Source organism: Amphibalanus amphitrite, unplaced genomic scaffold, assembly GCF_019059575.1.
Source record: "Amphibalanus amphitrite isolate SeventyFive unplaced genomic scaffold, NRLGWU_Aamphi_draft 001223F_arrow, whole genome shotgun sequence".
Classification (NCBI taxonomy): Eukaryota; Metazoa; Arthropoda; class Thecostraca; order Balanomorpha; family Balanidae; genus Amphibalanus; species Amphibalanus amphitrite.
Genome location: NW_024882717.1, coordinates 25147 through 43617, shown reverse-complemented (window position 1 = coordinate 43617; position 18471 = coordinate 25147). Strand labels below are relative to the sequence as shown.

Below are 18471 nucleotides of genomic sequence, written 5' to 3'. Positions count from 1 at the left end.
TCAGTGACCGTCGTGGCACGTGCCACGTGAAAAGTCAAGGGTGTTCAAGCTGTTTTGCAAAAGAAGTGATTTTGAGAGGCTCATATCTCAGCAGCCGCTTGGGCGATTGACTTGCGGTAATTTTTATAGGGTAGCAGCATCCCTTCTACCCAAAATAGGATACTCTCGATGCATGTGGGTCACCCCCAGTGCACGTGCAAAATACAACAATAAGAGGTGCCAAATTTGTTCCCATTTCAGTAACTCGGTAATTACTGGGGCGATTTCGCTGAAACTTGGCATACAGGTAGGCACCCACCAGGCAATGCATTCTCATGTGTTGCGGTTAGGGTGCTACTGCACATGCGCACGTGCAGGGGGCGTTTCCAGATCTCGAGAACGGCTGGGCCGATTGCGCTCAAATTTGGTACACGGTTGGGGACCAGTTAGTAGGGTGCCGTGCAAAAGTCATTTTGGGCCCCGTTTGCACGTGCGCACGTGCAGAATGCCGCTTCCAGATCTCAGGAACGGCTGGACCGATTGCGTTCAAATTTGGCACACCGCTAGCGACCAGTTAGAAGGGTGCTTTGCGCATGCCCGTTGGAAGCACCCTCTCGCCCTTCTGCACGTGCAGGGCTCACTATCTCGCTCGCTCGTCCTTCGCCCAAAAGGCGTTTTACTGGTAGTAGGGGTAGTGGTAGGGGTAGGGGTAGGGGTAGTGTTAGGGGTAAGGGTAGGGGTATGAGTAGGGGTAGTGGTAGTGGTAGGGGTAGAGGTAGTGGTAGGGGTAGGGGTAGGGGTAAGGGTAGTGGTAGTGGTAGGGGTAGTGGTAGGGGTAGTGGTAGTTTAAGTGGTAGTGGTAGGGGGTAGTGGTGGAGGCAAACGTAAAAGTGTGGCCCAGGCTGATCCCATCTGACAGGAGGTGACCTATGTGACCTGGCCTGACCCAATGTGACCGGGGCTGACCCCCTTGACCCGTCTTGACCCCGTATCACCCAAGTTTCACCCAACAAAGCCCTCAGAACAGTTTTTTTCAAAATGTTCTCTTCACATTTCCGTTCATATCTCTGCTTCTAGACGACACATCGACGTAAATCAAACACCATTCGAAAGCAAATTGGCTGGCGCCGCAATTTGTTTCCTACCACGCAGCAAAGCAAGTGGCGCAGCCGCCCATCTGACTTACTAAAGCAACAGAATCCGTCTGTGTGTGAGTGCGTGTGTGTGTGTCCGCCACGCCGTGTAGTGGGTTCAATTTGTTACGGCTACAGGGCAGACGGAACGGGGTAGGAGGTTGAAATTTGCACACCTTCTAGGTGGCAGAACGGGTCAGCGCCTTGTCTAGGTTTCCACTCGCTGGGATGCACGGTTGGCACGTGGCGCGCGCTGGAAGAACGCCGATGAAATTTTGATCGGTTCTTAGTTCTTCATTGAGAGCCGGGTCGACGACCTTTGTGAACTAAATGCATGCCGATCGGCGGCGGGTGCCTCGCATTGGCGGATAGGCAAGTTATTGATTTTGATAAATAGTGGCCCAGGAATGTATTGATTTTCGTTCAATGGGAACAGTTTGTGATACAAGTTAACAAATGCACAGCGTTTGCCACAATGCGTCACATTTGTCTGAGGGCGTCATTTTTTGCCGTAAATCGCACAGTGTTGTCAAATATGGTCCCATATGGGTGCAATTTGGTGCAAAAACGCATGCTAAATCACCCGGTGAAAATACACCGCGTTTGCCGCAATGCGCCACATTTGTCACAAAGCGCCATTTCCGACAAAATCGATTAAGGGTAATGGAATTGCACGAATAGGAGCAGTGCTAGAAGCACTTTAAAATATGATTTTTTAAAAATACTTATTGCCGGATCCAATTATTCTGTGACCTGGCATGACCCAGTGGTAGGTAGTGGTAGGTAGTAGGTAGTGGTAGGGGTAGTGGTAGTGGTAGGAGGTAGGGGTAGGGGAAGGGGTAGTGGTAGTGGTAGTGGTAGGAGTAGTGGTAGGAGTAGGTGTAGTTGTAGGGGAAGTAGTAGTGGTAGGGGTAGTGGTAGGGGTAGTAGTAGGGTGGTAGTAGGGGTAGTGGTAGGGGTAGTGGTAGGGGTAGGAGTATGGGTAGTAGTAGTGATAGGAGTAGGGGTAGTGGTAGTGGTAGATGCAGTGGTAGGAGTAGTGGTAGGGGTAGGGGTAGTGGTAACTGGTAGGAGTAGGGGTAGGGGTAGTGGTGGAGGCAAAAGTAGAAGTGTGGCCCGGGCTGATCCCATCTTACCAGGAGGTGACCTATGTGACCTAGCCTGACCCAAAGTGACCGGGGCTGACCCCCTTGACGCGTCTTGACCCCGTATCACCCAAATTGTATCCAACCAAGCCCTCAGAACAGTCCTTTTTTAAATTCTGTTCACATTTCCGTTCATATCTATGCTTCTAGACGACACATCGATTTGAATCGAACACCATTCGAAAGCAAATTGGCTGGTGCCGCAATTTAACATTTCTGCAGCGGAAGATACGGCGATTTGAAAATTCGCAAATAAATAGAAGATCATGTGTAACTGTCCTGAAAAGTTATCGGTAACATAACAGTGAGTATCCAGAGTGCTGTGCGATAGTTTTTTCCAAGATTGTTTGGTTGAATTACAATTACAAATAAATTGATTGGTAAGACTGCGCTGTTCCGCCCGCGGCCGCGGCGGCCATGGCGAGCGACGCGCTGGGGAGGGGGGGGGGCTGAAAGAGGGATTTCAATATGTTTGTGCGATTAGGAGCTGAATGGTGGTTATAATTATCTGTTAATTATTTAATCAAGTTCAAAGTGACCAATTGGGCGCTTTCTACACCGGAAAGCAATTTATTTGCTCATATAACTGGCGGCATTGTGCGGTGGTAAGGAGGCCAAAAGTTGCTTGCAAAAAGGCGTGGGCTAGTGACCAGTGGCGGATCCAGGGGGGGGGGGGGGGCTGCGGGGGCTGGCAGCCCCCACCCAAGGAAAACTGGCGCCACTGCGCCGAAGGCGCAGTGGCGCCAATTTTCAATTCGCAACTCATCGGAGTGCCGCATACTAGGACTAGGATGCAAAAATCAGTCGAATAACGTCGTTTCAGTACGCTCCGCACCGATATTTCCAATCGTGTGGTGTCACTGTACATACTGATCCTGGGCGCCTCTTGTCAGGGCCACTGGGCGCCAATATTTCAGCGCCAATACGATGCGACTATGGCGCCCATCCGGGGCGTGGCGCCCAATTATGACCTGCAGCCCCTCCCCAGTGAAAATCCTGGATCCGCCACTGCTAGTGACGTCACGTAACGCTGTGCAGCCGCCGCGCCGGTGCCCAATCAGGTGCTGGATTTTGTTCCTCCAGTGACGTCTTCTATTGTATAGAACGTACATAGAATTTGATAGGCAATGATTAGCCGGGTGTTTTAACATTACAGTGAGGGCAACCTGGACTTATTTTATGGGGAGCAATGTCACTTTCACTGATGGAAAACGTTGAAAGTTTATTCTGAAATGGTTTTAAGGGTAGGTTCAGTATGTTTCATAAAAAAGTGAAAATTTCTCGTGGTGTACCTGACATGCGGCACACGTTTGGCCTGGGTGTTTGAATTTTGATGTCGTTCCAATATTTCGTCGTAGATATCAACCCAAACTTTTTCTATATCATATATCATGTGTGGTGTGCAGTTCAACATTTTAAGGGCAGGATCAGTATGTTTCATCATTATATTTTGAAACTATCCTTGCGTAGCCGACGGTCGGAACTCATTTTGCCTGGGCGATCAAAATTTGATGTCGGTGCGGAACCCGTTTTGCCAGGGTGATCAAAATTTGATGTCCTTACAGTATTTTTTTGGTAGAAATCAACCCAAACTTTTATGTGGAGGTCATATGTGATGTGCAGACAACATTTTTTGGGGTAGTTTCAGTATTTACAATTACTTTACAAGTAATTTTAAGTATTTTTACCAAGTAGGTACCAAGTACCAGGTTCTTTTGTAGATCAGGTCGGTTAGGCCACGTCAGGTTAGGTCATGTCAGTTTAGGTAAGGTGGGGTATGATCTCAACAGTTTGACTTGGACCGACCCAGCGTGACCTGTAGGTGGCCTGACCCTTTGTGACCTGAGTTGACCCCAGACTTGACTTTAGTATCGTGACCTGAGGTGACCCAGCGTGACCTAAACGACCCCTGTGACCTGGCATGACCTCTGAGCTGACCCCAGACTTGACCTGACCCATCGTGACTTGGAGTGACCTATTGTGACCTAAGCGACCCCTGTGACCTTGCATGACCCGAGACCGGACCTGACCCATCGTGACCTGGCATGACCTATCGTGACCTAAGCTACCCCTGTGACCTGGCATGACCTATCGTGACCTGACCTGACCTATCGTGACCTTAATCGACCTGACTTGACCCAGCATGACCACCTAAGCGACCCCTGTGACCTATCCTGACCTATCGTGACCTGACCTGACCTATCGTGACCTCAAGTGACCTGACCCAGAGTGACCTTATTTGACCCCTGTGACCTGAACTAAGCCCATTTTGACCCCTTCATCGTCTTTATGCGTATATCTAGAGTTCTAGATGTCACAATAACTCGAAATTAACATCACTCGAGTTTCAATTTTTTCGCCAGCCATTTATCACTTCCATGCGTAGCGATAGCAAGCAAAGCCACTATAGTTCGTTTTTTTTTTAAGTTTGCCGCTCACTGTAAACGTCTTTTTGAACACAGCACGAGAATGGGGTTGGGAACTCGATTTTTTAAGAATGCATGAAAATGATCAAACTATTTTCACAGAATTTATGGTGCATACCATTGCCTCATAAAATCAATATGCTGAGAGAAATGGGGGAAGAAAGATAGGAAACTTGTTTTGAAAAGTTCTTGAAAAAAGATGCTCTTGATGCTGTTACGTCACATGTCACCTTCTGCGGTTGACAAATAATGGCGCATCTGGCGCACCACAGATTACATGTTATATCAATGGGTGAAAGATGTTGTTTGTTTCATTCTGCCATTCGCGCTGTTTTTAACTTTAAATTATGCTAAAACATTTACGGATGAAATGTTCAGTGTCAAAAATTGATGTGTCTGCCGTGTACTATATTCCCACTTAACATTGAGCGCGTGATAAACATTTTATGTAGCTCGAATTTTCAAATGATAAAGATGATGAATCGGAGGATGCTGAAAAGCGAAAGCTCATTCCAATATTTGGACTACTTTACGATTAAAATGTTTACATTCCTGTCATCTTATTGATCATTTATTTGTTTTTTTTTTATGAAAATAACTTAAGGCGTTGAGAACCGAGGATAATTTCTATCTACCGTGCCTTAACTTACCTACCAGCAACATCAATCTATCTACGCCCTACGGTGGCAAGGGAGACTGTGAAAGAAGCGTAAGATGGATTCTAAACAATTCTTTTGTGATATACTGAAGGGCAAAGTGCAGAGAAGAGCGTACAAGTCCTGTTTTGTGCCAGGCTGTTGCAGTAGCACTTATGAAACTCCGAAAACGATCTTCGTTCATGTCCCGAACAACATTACCCTGAGGAGATGATCGTCTGCAATAGCAGGAAGAGCTGATGCAAGTACTTTGAAATCCACTATCAAGTCGGTGCTATTGTTGTAATGATCACTGTGAGGTGAGATATTTTGTGCAAGGGCTGAGTGTAATGCCCAGGAGATGACCTCCATTCGCCCCCTGACCGGTCAGGGTTATAAAATTTGAGTGGATGGCGGTCCGTTTGGGGTTCAGATGTCAATTGTATTTTGTTACTGTCAAACAATACATGTTATGCTGGCAGCGAATGTGTGTAACGTCGGTTTTCGAAACAGAAGTTAGAACTGTAACGGCAGAGTGCTTGCTGGTCTCATCGTAAGTATTGTAAGTGTTGTAAGCAAAAGCATTGTCAATATTATAAGTATTGTGAGCATTGATGTATGGTAGATATCACCTCACATGATCTCGGCTCAGATAACCCTCCCCGGTGTCCCTGTCAGTAAATGGCACCTGGATCATTACAGATAAGATATTTTGTCATAATTCTTAAAGAATTGGGTGGTTTTGACTCGTTTACTCGAGGTGCAGGTCGCATTTCAATACTTTTCCATAGGCTTGCAATGTAAAGGTCACGACTCTAACCTAACCTCAGGTCACAGATAAAAAATTCTGAGATATACAAACAACACATACTGCAGGTACTGTTTTGAAGACTTGATGAGAGGAAATAACTTCGTGAAAAACTCAAGCTCTGACGTGTTTGCAAACTTTTCTGAGGTGGGGTCAACAAACTCGCTCTGGTTACCTGACCTGACCTGACCCGGCATTTTTTTTTTTTTTGCTGAGATGTGCGCAATGAGCATTTAGGAAAAGTCACCAAATATGAGCTGAATGTCTCGCGGCGTTTGGCAATTGTACAAGAAAATCCTGAAAGGCCTCCCCGTCCGAAATAGGGTTAATGTGTATATGAAGAGTTGCATTGCAGATGCCAAACATACCCAGATCTAAGACTGCAGTTCCCAGCGCCGCTGCAACGTTTTTAAAACAAACATACATAGGACATACAAACATGTTTATTTGCATCTGTTTTGGATAATAGCAACTCATGGCGCCATCACCCGCGATAACTGTTAGGATTTGAGATATATTTTTATTTAGGGCATTAGTTTGGCTGTTATATTTATTAATATTAGTTGGGCGGAGTTTGGTAGTTTTTTATTTAACTTGTGGTACGTTGTGCTGATTGCGGGTTGTTCAAACCTTTCAAATGTAAGGACCTTATTGAACTCAACCCTACCGCTACACTACCCTACATACGACTGGACGCTTTCCAAGCCCACAAGCATCACGACGCCGAGATGGAATGTAGCCGGGAAATCACCCTCGCCATCTGCTCTAGAGCTAATCGTGTGGGGCGGCGTGTGGGGCGCCGCTTAGCCTATGGGGGTGCACTTCTAGTGGATGGGGGACGGGGGTGCACCTGCACCCCTTTCATATGGAAAGTTACTTCCCTGATTACAGCTCCCCGTATTGCACCTAATCAGGGAACGGCCAGCAAACGAAGGAACTATTTCTGGATGACAGGCGAATAACCGCTCACGCAAGGAGCGGAGCTCCACCCCGTCCAAAGTGGCCAACAAAGCAGAGACAGAGGCAGCATCACATCTTCCATCAAAGAACTGGTTTCTGGCTTGGAAGATGAGCTCCATCTTTGCATCCGAGTCGGTGCTGTCAGGAATCAGCTGGTCTAATGGAGTGAGAGTAGTGAGACGACTAGCTATTGTATCAGAGCTGCCTGGTCTTCGTAGCATTTGCACCGATTCTTCTCGATCGGACTCTGAATTCTGTCCCTCCTGCGTAATGCAGACCAGTTTGTGAAGAAACGTGATGACCTTTGCATGTTTATTTCGGGAAACGAACCAGACTTCATCTTACTTAATGAAGTCATACCTAAAGCCCAACTCCACCCAATATCCCCAGCCCTTTTGTCTGTACCTGGCTACGTCATGTATCTGAACTTTGACCCCTCGGAAACCAAGCTGGGCTCAAGTGGTATTAGAGGGGTCTGCATTTATGCCAAATCATCACTCCGGGTATCTGAAGTTGTTTTTAAGGATTCAACATTCAGAGAGCAGCTTTGGATAGAAATGCCGCTGGCTAGCTCTGATGTCCTTCTACTTGGCTGTATTTATCGAAGCCCCTCTGGTTCTGCCGAAGAAGATCTAAACAAGATTGGATCTCTATTCAAGCAGGCTACCAGCTCTAGATATACACATGTAATTATTGCAGGCGATTTCAATCTGCCGCAGATCAACTGGCAAGTGGGTCTTTCCTCAGCCCCTCCCTCGCACTGTTCACATGGGTTTGCTGACCTGTTGAACGATGCATTTCTCTACCAGCATGTTGACAAGCCTACCAGATTTAGGCTCGGTGAAACACCCCACACGCTTGATTTAATCTTGTCATCTGAAGAGGCCATGGTTAAGAACTTGGAATATCTGCCTGGCTTGGGGACAAGCGACCACATCATGCTCCAGTTCCAAGTGGCATGCTACTGTCCTCCCACTGAGTCTTTGGAGCGCCACCTCAGTTTCAACAAGGGTAACTTCACACTGCTCAACCAATTAATGTCTGAAGTAGAGTGGCCATCAAGTACGTCTCTAGATACGCACGCCATGTACGATTTTATCAAGGCCAAACTCTTGGAACACTCTACCACTTGCATACCCTTTACCAAGTCAAAACGGAAAAACAAGAATATCTACATTAATGACGAAGCCATTCGGTTAAAGAAGCAAAAACGGACACTGTGGCTGCAGTACATGCAAACCAGAGACACGATCGACTATGCCCGATTCTGTCGTGCGCGCAACAAGCTCCGAACACTCACTCGGAACCTGCGGGCGAATTTCGAGAGACATCTGGCGACGAATCTACGAACGAACGCTAAAGGGTTCTGGCGGTATGCAGGCACTCGACTACGGACCAAGACTAGAGTGGAGGACTTGAAAGCAGAGGACGGAACGATGATTCGTGGGGATCGTGATAAGGCTAACCTGCTCAATCACTTCTTCCACAGCGTGTTCACGACCGAGGACCCCGTTCTGCCGGCACCACCACCTGTTTACCCTGGACCCCCACTGACCAACATTGATATCAGCACTGGTGCGGTCAGGGAGAAACTGCTGAACCTAAAGATAGACAGCTCTCAGGGACCGGACGGACTGCATCCTCGCATCCTGCGGGAAACGGCACTGGTTATGGCAGAACCATGGGCGCGCCTCTTCCGTTCTTCATTGAACAACTCCACCTTACCAAGCGACTGGCGCAGGGATGAGATCGTCCCCATTTTTAAGAAGGGAGTGAAGGACAGCCCTGCAAATTACCGACCAGTGACATTGACGGCCGTGCCATGCAAGGTCCTTGAATCATTGGTTCGTGACCAGATGATGACGTTCCTCATCGATACTGATCAGCTGAGCAACCTGCAACATGGCTTCAGACAGAAGAGGTCGTGTTCTACGCAGCTCCTTGAAACTGTTGAAGATTGGACCCGTGCTCTGGAGGAAGGAGACCCGGTGGATGCCCTGTACTTGGACTTTAGTAAGGCGTTCAATTCGGTACCCCACCAGCGCCTACTGTTGAAGCTCCAATCTTGTGGTATTGGGGGTCGCCTACTCGAGTGGATCAGGGCATTCCTTACTGACCGACAGCAGCGCGTGACAATTAATGGTACAAAGTCGGACTGGGTTTCAGTTACCAGCGGCGTACCACAGGGGACGGTTCTAGGTCCCTTGTTGTTCCTGGTCTTTGTTAATGACTTGCCGGCCTGTGTCTCATCAGGGCTTAAGCTATTCGCAGACGACACAAAACTCTATAGAAGTGTCGGTCAGGCTGCGGATACTGTAACCTTGCAGAGAGACCTCGACGCTCTGCTGAGATGGTCCGAAAACTGGCAGCTTCCCTTCAACCAGTCGAAGTGCAAGTCCCTGCACCTGGGTCTTCGAAACGCCAATCATATATACCACATGGGAGACACCCAGTTAGAACAGACTTTGGTGGAAAAGGACCTGGGAGTCAAGATAGACAGCCAGCTCAAGTTTCGGGAACAGGCCGCTGCTGTCATAGCCAGAGCGTCGCACATCCTGACTGTCATCCGACGATCTTTCGGAGTCATTGACGAGATTACACTTCCAATGCTCTACCGGACTATGGTTCGCCCCCACCTTGAGTACGCCAACGTGGTGTGGGGACCTTTCAACCGAGAAGATCAGAAGCGCATTGAGCGTGTACAGCGGAGAGCCACGAGACTGGTTGCCAGCATCCGCCACTTGCCATACGAGGAGAGACTTCGGAGCCTGGACTTGCCATCGCTCTACTATCGGCGCCGACGGGGCGACATGATCTCGGTCTACCAGGTGCTTCGACGGGGAGTGGATGTTGACCCATCCCAATTCTTTACCGCGGCAACAACGACCAGAACTCGGGGACACGAGTGGAAACTGTCCAAACCAAGAGCTGTCTCCAGGGTGCGGCGGAACGCCTTCAGCATACGAGTCCTAAACGACTGGAACTCTCTGCCCCCTGCTGTGGTCGATGCGCCCTCTGTCAACAGTTTCAAGGCCAGGCTTGACAAACACTGGGCTCACGCCAAGTACACCTTACACTTCAACGACTGATGCAGTGACACACTGACACATAGCTCGTCACGTCCGGATCCAAGAGGCCGTAAGGCCTTCCTAAATTCCGCATACTATAAGTATAAGTAAGTATAAGTATTACTTGAGGCATTGCTATGTAGGTAGCTAAGTCTTTGGCAGAGTTTCATTATCCATGCTTTGCAAACAGTGCCATAACAACACAGTTAATTAATCACCAAGCTTCTTTGCAAGTTCCAATACAGTTGAATCGCACGCGATTTGAATGCAAAAATCAAGAAAACTGCCAACTTGTTCCCGTAAAATATTTTGAATATTGACCTAAAAAAAATGAGTAATTTCCAGACAAAATAACAGCGAAATCAGTTTTCGCTTGCCAATAAAACTCAGATATTGAAGCTCCATTATTAAAGGAACATTTTAATATATGCCATTCTTGATAAAACTTCTTAGCCACGCAATACCAGCGCAAAATAAAGAGACACTGAAAACACGACCAATCACTCCGATTTACCATAGGAAAATACATAGAAAATGTATGTCTCAACTGCGCCAAATATACAGACAGTTATATACCTACATGTGACGTCATGATTAGCCCGACCAATCAGAAGCAAGTTGTTTTCAGCCACAAATAATTAATTTCTGAACTAACTAGGCATTTTTTTAACAAAGTGATTTTAAATTAAATCATTAAAAATTCTGAGCTTTTTTATTTTACCAAAACATACAGAGCATGCAGATAGGTCCCAACCCTATTGCTGGCTGAATAGGGTTGGGACCTATCTGCATGCTCTGTATGTTTTGGTAAAATAAAAAAGCTCAGAATTTTTAATGATTTAATTTAAAATCACTTTGTTAAAAAAATGCCTAGTTAGTTCAGAAATTAATTATTTGTGGCTGAAAACAACTTGCTTCTGATTGGTCGGGCTAATCATGACGTCACATGTAGGTATATAACTGTCTGTATATTTGGCGCAGTTGAGACATACATTTTCTATGTATTTTCCTATGGTAAATCGGAGTGATTGGTCGTGTTTTCAGTGTCTCTTTATTTTGCGCTGGTATTGCGTGGCTAAGAAGTTTTATCAAGAATGGCATATACTGAAATGTTCCTTTAATAATGGAGCTTCAATATCTGTGAGTTTTATTGGCAAGCGAAAACTGATTTCGCTGTTATTTTATCTGGAAATTACTCATTTTTTAGGTCAATATTCAAAATATTTTACGAGAACAAGTTGGCACTTTTCTTGATTTTTGCACTCAAATCGCGTGCGATTCAACTGTATTGGAACTTGCAAAGAAGCTTGGTGATTAATTAACTGTGTTGTTATGGCACTGTTTGCAAAGCATGGATAACGAAACTCTGCCAAAGACTTAGCTACATAGCAATGCCTCAAGTAATACGCAGGAGGGACAGAATTCAGAGTCCGATCGAGAAGAATCGGTGCAAATGCTACGAAGACCAGGCATATCTGACAGCACTGACTCGGATGCAAAGATGGAGCTCATCTTCCAAGCCAGAAACCAGTTCTTTGATGGAAGATGTGATGCTGCCTCTGTCTCTGCTTTGTTGGCCACTTTGGACGGGGCGGAGCTCCGCTCCTTGCGTGACCGGTTATTCGCCTGTCATCCTATGTATCCTATGTATCCTATGTACATGTTTGTATGTCCTATGTATGTTTGTTTTAAAAACGTTGCAGCGGCGCTGGGAACTGCAGTCTTAGATCTGGGTATGTTTGGCATCTGCAACTCTTCATATACACATTAACCCTATTTCGGACGGGGAGACCTTTCAGGATTTTCTTGTACAATTGCCAAACGCCGCGAGACATTCAGCTCATATTTGGTGACTTTTCCTAAATGCTCATTGCGCACATCCCAGCAAAAAAAAAAAAAATGCCGGGTCAGGTCAGGTCAGGTAACCAGAGCGGGTTTGTTGACCCCACCTCAGAAAAGTTTGCAAACACGTCAGAGCTTGAGTTTTTCACGAAGTTATTTCCTCTCATCAAGTCTTCAAAACAGTACCTGCAGTATGTGTCGTTTGTATATCTCAGAATTTTTTATCTGTGACCTGAGGTTAGGTCAGAGTCGTGACCTTTACATTGCAAGCCTATGGAAAAGTATTGAAATGCGACCTGCACCTCGAGTAAACGAGTCAAAACCACCCAATTCTTTAAGAATTATGACAAATTATCTTATCTGTAATGATCCAAGTGCCATTTACTGACAGGGACACCGGAGAGGGTTATCTGAGCCGAGATCATGTGAGGTGATATCTACCATACATCAATGCTCACAATACTTACAATATTGACAATGCTTTTGCTTACAACACTTACAATACTTACGATGAGACCAGCAAGCACTCTGCCGTTACAGTTCTAACTTCTGCTTCGAAAAACGACGTTACACACATTCGCTGCCAGCATAACATGTATTGTTTGACAGTAACAAAATACAATTGACATCTGAACCCCAAACGGACCGCCATCCACTCAAATTTTATAACCCTGACCGGTCAGGGGGCGAATGGAGGTCATTTCCTGGGCATTACACTCAGCCCTTGCACAAAATATCTCACCTCACAGTGATCATTACAACAATAGCACCGACTTGATAGTGGATTTCAAAGTACTTGCATCAGCTCTTCCTGCTATTGCAGACGATCATCTCCTCAGGGTAATGTTGTTCGGGACATGAACGAAGATCGTTTTCGGAGTTTCATAAGTGCTACTGCAACAGCCTGGCACAAAACAGGACTTGTACGTTCTTCTCTGCACTTTGCCCTTCAGTATATCACAAAAGAATTGTTTAGAATCCATCTTACGCTTCTTTCACAGTCTCCCTTGCCACCGTAGGGCGTAGATAGATTGCTGTTGCTGGTAAGTTAAGGCACGGTAGATAGAAATTACCTCGGTTCTCAACGCCTTAAGTTATTTTCATAAAAAAGAACAAATAAATGATCAAAAAGATGACAGGAATGTAAACATTTTAATCGTAAAGTAGTCCAAATATTGGAATGAGCTTTTGCTTTTCAGCATCCTCCGATTCATCATCTTTATCATTTGAAAATTCGAGGTACATAAAATGTTTATCACGCGCTCATGTTAAGTGGGAATATAGTACACGGCAGACATATCAATTTTTGACACTGAACATTTCATCCGTAAATGTTTTAGCATAATTTAAAGCTAAAAACAGCGCGAATGTCAGAGTGAAGCAAACAACATCTTTCACCCATTGATATAACATGTAATCTGTGGTGCGCCAGATGCGCCATTATTTGTCAACCGCAGAATGTGACATGTGACGTAACAGCATCAAGAGCATCTTTTTTCAAGAACTTTTCAAAACAAGTTTCCTATCTTTCTTCCCCCATTTCTCTCAGCTTATTGATTTTATGAGGCAATGGTATGCACCATAAATTCTGTGAAAATAGTTTGATCATTTTCATGCATTCTTAAAAAATCGAGTTCCCAACCCCATTACTGAGAAAACTGGTTGGCGCACATTGTATTGGAGATATGAATAATATTTTCAAAATAAGTTTTGAACACCGACGATGTAACGTTAATGTTAAAGGAAGACTGCCACCTTCAAAAAGTTTTCTCAGATCGGCCTATGATTTATTCCCTGGACAAAACAAAATTTTAGAATTCACCTGACAAAGTATCATCACGTGAATCGCGAAAAAAATTGTCGATTATCATACATTATTTATCAATCGGTTAATGTCTAGCGACAATGTTTACACATCAATAGACTTCAAGGTCATAAGATTATTACATTTTATTTGAAAAAGTAAGGTATTTTATGATTTACTAATATATGATTTCATAAGAAATTGGCCATGTTTAATTTATTTTGCATTTAAGTTCGTAAAACATTTAAAAATCATGGCTCATTTGGAATGGGTCTGGCCCATGTTAAACCCCATTTCCCACACTTTTTTGGAAAAAATGAACTACTGAATATATAAGTTTAACTTTTATTTTGACACTCCAAAATTCTTCTCTGATCTCGAAACAATCAAAGTTTTGACATATATTTACCAAAAGATAAGAAAATTCATGTTTCAAAGTTATCGATAAATAGTAGAGATGTCGGTTTTCTTGGACTAAAAAAATGGCATCAAACTGAACTTTGGTCTCCGATTTCTCGCAAACGGGTTCGAATTTCGGAAAACCGACTTCAGTCTGGGACATAGGTGGCTCAGCTCTAGTGAAAACCGTTTTGTGGAAAAAAGGTGGCAGTCTACCTTTAAACGCCGTGCAATTTATTAATTAGTTCAGACATAATTCCTGAGAAGTCGTCTATCACTGTGGAACTCTAGGTATGGGCAAATACGAGCTTTGAGTCTGTGAAATAGTAAACAAATTTGATTAAATTGATCGTCTGTGAATTCTGGTGAAATTAATGTGCGCCAACCAGTTTTCTCAGTAATTCAGCTACCAATTCTCGTGCTATGTTCAAAAAGACGTTTACAGTGAGGGGCAAACTTAAAAAGACGAACTATAGTCTATACAAGCGGCTGCGCCTCTTGCTTTGCTGCGTGGTAGGAAAAAAATTGCGTCACCAGCCAATTTGCTTTCGAATGGTGTTCGATTCAAATCGATGTGTCGTCTAGAAGCATAGATATGGACGGAAATGTGAAGAGAATTTAAAAAAGGACTGTTCTGAGGCCTTTGTTGGATGAAATTTGGCTGATACGGGGTCAAGACGGGTCAAAGGGGTCAGCCCCGGTCACTTTGGGTGAGGCCAGGTCACAAAGGTCACCTCTCGTCCGATGGGATCAGCCCGGGCCACTGTTCAACTTTTGCCTCCACCACTACCCCTTCCCCTACCACTACCTCCACCACTACCCCTACCCCTACCCCTACCACTGCCCCTAACACTACCCCTACCCCTACCCCTACCCCTACCACTGCATCTACCACTACCACTACCCCTACCACTACCACTACCACTACTACTACCCATACTCTTACCCCTACCACTACTCCTACAACTACCCCTACCACTACCCCTACTACTACCCCTACTACTACCCCTACTACTACCCCTACTACTACCCCTACCACTACTACTACCCCTACCACTACCCCTACCCCTACCCCTGCTACTACTCCTACCACTACCCCTACCCCTACCCCTACTACTCCTACCACTACCCCTACCCCTACCACTACCCCTACCCTTACCCCTACCTCGTACCACTACCACTACCCCTACCCCTTCCAATACCGCTGGGTCATGTCAGGTCACATAATAATTGGATCCAATAAATATTTTTTTAAAAAATCAGACATTAAAAGTGCTCCTAGCCCTGCTGATAATCGTGCCATTCCATTACGCTTAATCGTATTTGTCGGAAATGACAAATTGTGACAAATGTGGCGCATTGCGACAAACGCGGCGCATCTGAACCTGTCGTTTGAGCATGCATCCTGGCACCAAATTGTACCATTATCGGACCATATTCGACAAAGCTGTGCGATTTGCGGCAAAAAAAGGCGCCTTGTGACCAATGTGACGCCTTGCGGCAAACGTGGTGCATTTTTATACTTGTATCACAAACTGCTCCCATTGAAAGAAAATCAACACATTCTCTCGCCACTTTTTATTCAAATTAAAAACTTGCCCATCCGCCAATGCGAGGCACCCGCCACCGATCGGCATGCATTTAGTCGACAAAGTTTGTCGACCCCGGCTCCCAATGAAGATCTACGAACCGATCAAAATTTCATTGGCGTTCTTCCGGCGCGCGCCACGTGCCAACCGTGCACCCCAGCGAGTCGGAACCTAGAAAAGGCGCTAACCCGCTCTGTCACCTAAAAGGTATGCAAATTTCAACCTCCTACGGCATACCGTCTGCCCTGTAGGCGAAGTTAATTGAACCCACTACACGGCGTGGCGGACACACACACACACACACACACAGACAGACGGATTCTGTTGGAATAGTAAGTTAAAAATCAATTGTACCCACTACACGGCGTGGCGGACACACACACACACACACTCACAGACAGACGGATTCTGTTGGAATAGTAAGTTAGACAAGCGGCTGCGCCACTTGCTTTGAGGCGTGGTAGGAAAAAATTGCGGCACCAGCCAATTTGCATTGGAATGGTGTTCGATTCAAATCGATGTGGCGTCTAGAAGTATAGATATGGACAGAAATGTGAAGAGTTTTGACTCTTCGAAAAACCGGAATATTTGTGATAGAACAAATGATTTTGACCTACTCTAGCAAGTTTTAGCGAGATATTGTAAAAATGGCCAAGTTTTAAGCATTATAGCAAAAATTGCACTATTATAAATTTTTCAAATCAATTTTTCATTACGTATTTGACCTCGTACACCAATATAAATAGCACCATCGTGTTCCTGAGCTCAAACTGCATTTGATGGACAGTTTTTTGTTGTTGCCAAACTTCAACTATAAGATTTGACCTTTTTGACCTGAAAGTGGCCTGACCAAGCTAAATTCAACTCAAAATGACCTCGAATGACATAAACAACATCGAATTATTCGAAATCTATGGCCTAAATGGGCCATAAAACATGTGTCACGTGACCGACACATGATGTAAGATTTCCGTGACCTGTGATGACCTGATCCTAACCTGAAAATCAAAGTATTTTCTGGCATTTGGATTGCTGCCCTAGTAACCGGTTCTGGTGCTAGCCTTCGAGCCTTTTTCTTTTCCTTTGAATCATTAAAGGAATGTCGTTGCGTTTTGGCTCCATGGCCTGCACCTCAATGCTGATGTTCATGTCACCATCTTCTTAAAGGACTTGTCGAGAAAGAAATCACACTAGCTGCTCGCTCTTCGTAGGCATTAGCTATTTTGATCCACCAGCTATTTTGACGCTAGCGATTTTATCACTAGCTGGATAACGACAACTCAAGAAACTCAAGATTACCAAACGATCATCATCATCATCAACGATAATCAATACACAAAACGATATTTATTTTTAAATTACTTTTAAATACACAAAGCTTTCGGTCACATACGACCTTGATCACTGTGTTTCACAATGTTTCACAATTACACTATACAAACCAGACTTGTGCCAAGATCCCAAAAAGATCCGAGATCCAGGATCTGCCACATCCAAGATCCGAGATCTTGAGGGATCTTGGATCCAGCACTTCAGGTTTTGCCGAGGGATCTTGGGGATCCAGGACTCTGGTCATCATTTTGTGGAGGAATCCTGGGGATCTCGGATCCTGGCTTTTTGATTTTGTCGAGGGATCTTTGGGATCTTGGATCCTGGTTTTGGATTTGTCGAGGGATCCTGGCGATCTTCGATCTTGTTTTTTAACAGGAATATTTTACACATGAGTCTACCATGATTGAATGCCTACTAAAGCTATCTATTGCCAGCAAATTCAAATCTCCTGAGGATGAATATCTAGCTAGGAAAGCCAATGTGCAAAACATTAGCATGTACAACTGTTGAACTCACTTTATACTGGTAGGAGGACATACTCTAATAACTGAGGTGCTCAAGGCTTCAAAGTATATATCAGCATAAACACAACTTAGACTTTGTGGGCCGTACTATTAACTGGATTATTTGCCAGTTGACGTCGTATGGTGGCGTTAGCAGAGCTTGTTATATATCAATGATAGATATAAAGTTTGGTCAGTATCAGTTTGGCATTGGTTTCGAAAATTTCTTAAATGTACATCACAAACATGTAGGTACACAAAACATTTCTGAGATTTACATCACTAGCATGTACAATGTACAATGTACATACATGTCCATTGAGTGCTTCTCCAGGGCTAGAACTGAGTAAGTTGCAGTCTGCTGTTGCAAATCACAGATAAATCATCCTAAAATTATGATTGCGCGTTGGATCTTGGGGATCTTGGATCCTACAATTTTGATATTGCGTGGGATCTTGGGGATCTTGGATCCTGGAAGTCTGATCTTGCGCGGGATCTTGTGGATCTTGGACCCTGAAATTTTGATTTTGCGCGGGATCCTGGGGATCTTAGATTTTGCAATCTGATTTTGTGTGGGATCTTGGAGATCTTGGATCCTGAAATTCTGAAATTATGTGGGATCTTGCGGATCTTGGATCTTGATTTTTGGTCGAGGCACAAGTCTGATACAAACTTCGCAAAAATGATACAAAAAGCGTCTAAAATTCTTAATGAAAGCGCATGAAAATTTCCTAGTCTACCGCCAGTTTTGCTGCCCAGGATGATAATGAAATGAACCCACCTCTCGAGTTGAATGTGTCCTGGGTGATGATGTGAGCGGCTTCTAACGTTTTTCGTATCTTCTTTTT

At 44.8% G+C, this 18471-nt stretch overlaps 1 protein-coding gene across 1 annotated transcript in view; it reads left to right on the top strand.

Annotated features, from left to right (window-relative positions):
* Window positions 1–18471, top strand: part of LOC122371258 (protein capicua homolog) — a 118059-nt gene that overhangs the window by 75569 nt on the left and 24019 nt on the right. The window lies entirely within an intron of this gene.